We start from the raw sequence: 5621 nt of genomic DNA, 5'->3' as shown, positions 1-5621 counted from the left end.
AAGATAATAAACTTTGCCCCATTTCTATACGACGTTCAGTTTTTTCCTATCCTGCCCGTCAATTGAGAATAATCATAAAAATGAAAAACCGAGAAATCGCGTTGCAAAGTTTTCGCTTTTGTGCGCATTTGTTATCCCAGAAATTCATTCGTAAAAAAAGGATCGTAATTCATATTTTTGGACTACTATATGATGATTGTGGCATAAATTTTATATACCAATTAATATAATATAATATAATAAATTTAATATGAGCAATGATATCTTCATTTATGCTTATATAAGTTTATTAAATTTAAGACTTCGCTCATTCTCAACCCAATTTGCAGAATTTTTCTGCAGAATTTTTCTGCAAATTAACAAAATTTAACTATATATTAAGTTTTTGGAATAATATTATTTTGAAAATGTATTTTATTTTTATAATATAACACAACCGTCTTAATACTCGCTCATCTAAATTTCACATTACCGAAATGAAAATGCCATCGGCATATGCAAATGGGATATGTTGCTTCTTCATAGAAATGAAAACTGCGCTGTCAAACTGCTGAAGTGACAGCTTGTTGCTTACAATATATGGAATACTAAGTACTTTGCCATTTATATTGGGTTGTCAAAAAAGTCTTGCGGTATTTTCGTTGTTTCGCTGAAAGCGCGTAGTTCTAGTTTTATTCGTTGCATCGGGTCATGCTATACCTTTTTGGAAAGCTAATTTCACGCGCTAACACGTGTTTGATTAATTGTCGTTTCTTTTAAGTCGTTCCTGAGTTATAGCGTTGCAAACATGGAGCAAAATAAAGAGAAAATACGGCATATTTTACAGTACTACTACGACAAAGGCAAAAATTCAAAAAAAAAATTCATCTCAAGCCGCCAATAAAATTTGTGCAGTTTATGGACCCGATACAGTTTCCATTTCCACCGCGCAACAATGGTTTCAACGTTTTCGTTCTGGTGTAGAGGTGGTCGAAGATGCGCCACACTCCGGAAGGCCTGTCGTCGAAAATTGCGATAAAATCGCTGAATTGGTCGAAAGAGACCGGCATAGTAGCAGCCGTAGCATCGGTCAAGAGCTGGTCATGAGTCATCAAAAATTCATTTCAATTTCAATAAAAAAAAAATTTAATAAAACTACCGCAAGACTTTTTTTACAACCCAATATTAAGCAATAAGCAATATGGAGTCTCCATAGGCAATAGGCACGGCAATACAGTTATTAAGACATAGATTTTGTCCTGGCGGCGTTCCCCGTTAGAAATTTTTTAAGGCGATTTAAGCAAAAAACAATCGATTTTTGAAAGCTTTTAAAACAGGCTACCCCATTAATAAAGATTTTGTATCAGAATTTATTGATCTTATAAAAAATGAATTAGCAATTTGGCAAACGAAAAGTGATGAATATAAAAATAAAATTGAGAAAAATAAAAGTTGGAATAACTTATTACCGAAATACAAAGAAATAGATAAAGGGGTTTGGGGTCGTTCCAGTATTTCCTATCTCTGGGGTGGATCCTTAGGGCCACGCTCCATTAAGGTTATACTATATATTTGAATAATGGAGTAATACGTTAGTATTATAAAAAAATGTTGGTTGGGTTACTTCTGTATTAACGGTATATTGATTTCAATGGAATTAAAATTTTTATTATACTATATTCGCGTGCCTTAATTAAAACCGGTGTGTTTTCGCAATAGGAAATTTTTAATATAATTAAATAAAATAACTGCTTTCAAACTTTATAATGATGTCAAATAACCAATCAGGTAAACATAATACGGTATTTAGCTCTCTGAAAAGTGGGCAATATATTGCGTTCATATAACGAAAATTTTCGCCTGCGGCGCTTGTTTCAATGTAGTATATATGCTGAAAATATATTCAAAATTATTATTAAAATAATAACACGAAATAGAAAAAACTCCACACAAATGAAAACCCAATTTTATTATTTAGGGGGTCGTGTACAAATGGTTGGTTGGATTATCTTGGTACTTCAATTACTTTATGCATTATTACCGATACATTTACAATTTTTAATTTTCAGTGCTTTTATTATTTAAATAAAGTGAATTTCCACTTTAATGCATTGAAATAATAAAAATAATAAACATAGAGTCACTCTATGCGTAAAAATACAAAAATTTTATAATAACTAGTGAAAATTGTATGGAAAAACTACGATTTTACACCATTATCAGGAGGCTGCCCTAGAGCCCCCGTGGTCCTAGGGGGGGAGGGGTGCAATTGTTCAAAAGCTCCATTCATTACCTTTCAGCAGGGCAGGGCAGCAAACCCCCAGTACCCTCCCCCTTTGCACAAAACCTCTTCAAAAAGGAATACTGGAACGAACATTCCCCGATAAAAGTGCTACATTGGAAATAAATTCCAAGAAATGTTCCGCTGACCTGTCGCACATGTTCACTTTGTGAAGAACGAACGCAAAATGGATTTGTGTGTCGTGTATGGGCGAAGCGAATTCACACAGATCGAACGCACATGTGTGTCGTGTATGGCCTCTTTTACGCAATACTATTTCGCCATACTCAATGTCAATTCTGGCAAGATATTTGAGTCGGTATCTTGAGCTTCGGTTTTTTAAGTGTATACCCATACGTTTAAGTAATATATGCAGCTTCGCAGATTATAATAACTAAATAAATACAAATAAATTGCCTTGCAAACATTTATATTTGGCTGTGAATAAGTATATTCTGGACCCCACTATTTAGCATTTTTTTGTATTGAAACGTAACAAGATTTGGGCCCGACACGCGGCAGTCGTTAGCGAGCAAGTAAACGTATCGAGTGAAATTTCATAACCCGTGCGACAATCCAAACGTCTAGAAATTTTATGAAATAACTTCCCTGGTGTAGCTCTAAATGAAATTTTCGAATACACTGAAATACGAAACAAAACAAATTATGAAAGTATTTGAATGGAATTGAACGTAAATATTCAACATACGTTTATACAATATGTGTTATAAAGTGTGTATAAATGTACTAAATTTGGTGTTTGCATTCAATAAAATGAGCCCTAACGTGTTAATGAGACTCAATTAACTAATAGCGGGATTCTGTAACCAGTCTCTAGTCTCTATTTGAGACATTTTGAGACAAAGTCTCAATTTGAGACTAGTTACTATTCACTAAACAGTCTCTAGCGTTAGTCTCAAAATGTTGAGACCTGGTAGTTAGCAGGTCACAAAACTAAAAAGAGCTCTTGTCTACCATTTTGAATATACTGAATAGAGATCATCATAGATATTAATCGATTGTCGTTTCTTTTTATTTTGTAAGCAACTCAAGCACGAAAATATGAAAAATAAATCAATTTTACATAAATTTCGTAAATATTATGAAACAAAGTCAACATATATTTTTATTTTTATTGATAATTATGTTTTTTGACTATGCTATAGGAAATTTAATATTTGTTATCGACATATTTATTTTCATTCAAGTGTAAAAACATCTCTGAATAATGAAATGTAATAGATTTTGAGACTGTCACTTACAGAATAGCAAAATCATCTCAAGTCTCAAAAATTGTCTCCAACTCAAAATATCAAATTTAGAGACTTGAGACTGTCTCACGTTACAGAATCGCACGGTAAATTGGTCATAAAATTAGAGATCATATCATGCTGTATTCAGATAATAATTGAATTAAACGTTCCAACAACATTTGAATTCATATTTTCTTTTAATAAATATATTTTCAATAAAAACAGGAACGTGGAATTAACATATCGTATATGTTGGTGTTTATTTCTGAACTTTTCTCTTTAAAATATCAAGCTAATGAGTTTTAATATGCAACTCTCCGGTTTTTATTTGCATATCTTCTTTATGTACCTCTTCTTTTATTTGCAGCGATCTCTTCCTTAAAGCAATTAGTTTCTCATGATTTTTACTTCTACTGCAACATCTATCCGCGTAGCTTGGAGGAGTTGCTCTTCTGCTACAGTTAAAAGCTTTTCCTCGTACTGACCACCTCCAGTCCTTTGTTTCGAGGCTTTGTTGAATGAAATTTTTTTTTATATTGTGCTTTTGGTCAGCAAATACCTATATTTGTATTTTATTATTATTTTAATCATCTATTATTTTACCATTTAATTAATATTATTTACTTGTATTGATCTTACTTTTCGTCAAATTTTAGCAACTTTCATCGGTGGACCGGCATCGTTTTAGCGTCAATGCATCCCATAGCTTATTTGATGCATCTTTGTCTTGCCCACAATTAGGCAAAATATTATTTGCTAAATTCTGATACCGTAGCATAAAATTACTCATAAAATTTTTTTGACGCATATTTATTTTGTTTACATTTGTCCTTAAATCATTAGTTGTAATTATAATACATGTTAAATCAATAAAAGAAAATAACTTACATTTTACCTCCGATTATTTTTAACTGATATATTCAAAACTCTTGATGGTACTGCGTGGATGAAAGAACCAAATGTAAGTCGTCAGGTACTCAGACAAAATATTATAAGAGAACGTTCTGGACCAGCTAGATGCACTGAAATGTTGTCAATAGAGCAAACATTCAAATGTTTTATGAACGTTGAAATGGCTGATATAATTATGCGCCACACAAATAAGTTGGAATTTTGCGCAAAAACAAATCATATATTCCTCAATAAAAGAAGCAAAACAAAAACAGGAGAATTGATTCAACGACATTTGGCTTCAAAAATAATGTGACAATGTGCTCTTATGTTCCCAAAAAAAATAAAGCAGTAATTTTGCTTTCGACCATGCATAATGATGCTGAAATAGCTGACAGTGGGAAAGCTGAAGTAATTGAATATTATAATCGTACCAAAGGTGGTGTGGATCGAATGGAACAAATGTTTGCGGAATATCCAACACAAAGACAAACAAAACAATGGCCACTAGCGATGTTCTTCAACATGTTGGACATTACAGCTCTTGCAGCCTACATTGTCTACGATTTGAATAACCCTATGTTGCCTTGGAGAACAAACAACAAGCGTAAGCAGATCCTGCGCAGCTTGGCTGAAGCATTGTGCATGCCCATTATTGAAGCCAGAGCCATAAATCGTCAAGTGACGCGAAATTTTTCGACATTTCAAAATTGCTATTGAAGCATATTTCAACCGACCGGTGGAATCAATGGTGTCAACAGCAGCGTCAACATCTGCCGCAGTGCGCACGCCAAAACCTGTGTCCGGATCCTACTATTTATGTTACGCATAAGAGGAAAAACGCCGTAGAAAAACCAGAAAGCTGTGCGCCAAATGTAAGAAGCCAATGTGTCTTGAACATTCGGTAACATCAACAAATTGCTCTATTTGCCATGATTTTCCTTAGATCTAAGATGCATTTTTATAATTTTTTTAATAAAAGTCAATAACATAATGTGTGAAATGAATATTTTTAATTTTTCAAATAAAAAAATAATATAAAAAATGCTTTTTTTGATTATTATGAGGATTTTTACTATTGGGGTACAAACGTATCCCGGGTGTGTGTTTACGTATATAATGTGTTTGGAAGGCTTTTGAATTTGAACTCAAAACTAAATAATCTTCCTAGATCCGAAGTTAGCGGTATAGCGGTTCAAAAGTTACAACACTTCAAA

At 33.0% G+C, this 5621-nt stretch overlaps 1 long non-coding RNA gene across 1 annotated transcript; it reads left to right on the top strand.

Annotated features, from left to right (window-relative positions):
- Positions 1–2368: 2368 nt before the first annotated feature.
- Positions 2369–4407, top strand: LOC125775737 (uncharacterized). Its single transcript, XR_007421345.1, has 2 exons — positions 2369–2952; positions 4170–4407. It is a non-coding gene; the product is annotated as an uncharacterized LOC125775737 (long non-coding RNA).
- Positions 4408–5621: the final 1214 nt, after the last annotated feature.

This window comes from Bactrocera dorsalis, chromosome 1 (assembly GCF_023373825.1).
Source record: "Bactrocera dorsalis isolate Fly_Bdor chromosome 1, ASM2337382v1, whole genome shotgun sequence".
In the NCBI taxonomy this organism is placed as follows: domain Eukaryota; kingdom Metazoa; phylum Arthropoda; class Insecta; order Diptera; family Tephritidae; genus Bactrocera; species Bactrocera dorsalis.
Note: the sequence above shows the minus strand (reverse complement) of the source record. Positions and strands in the feature narration are given on the sequence as shown.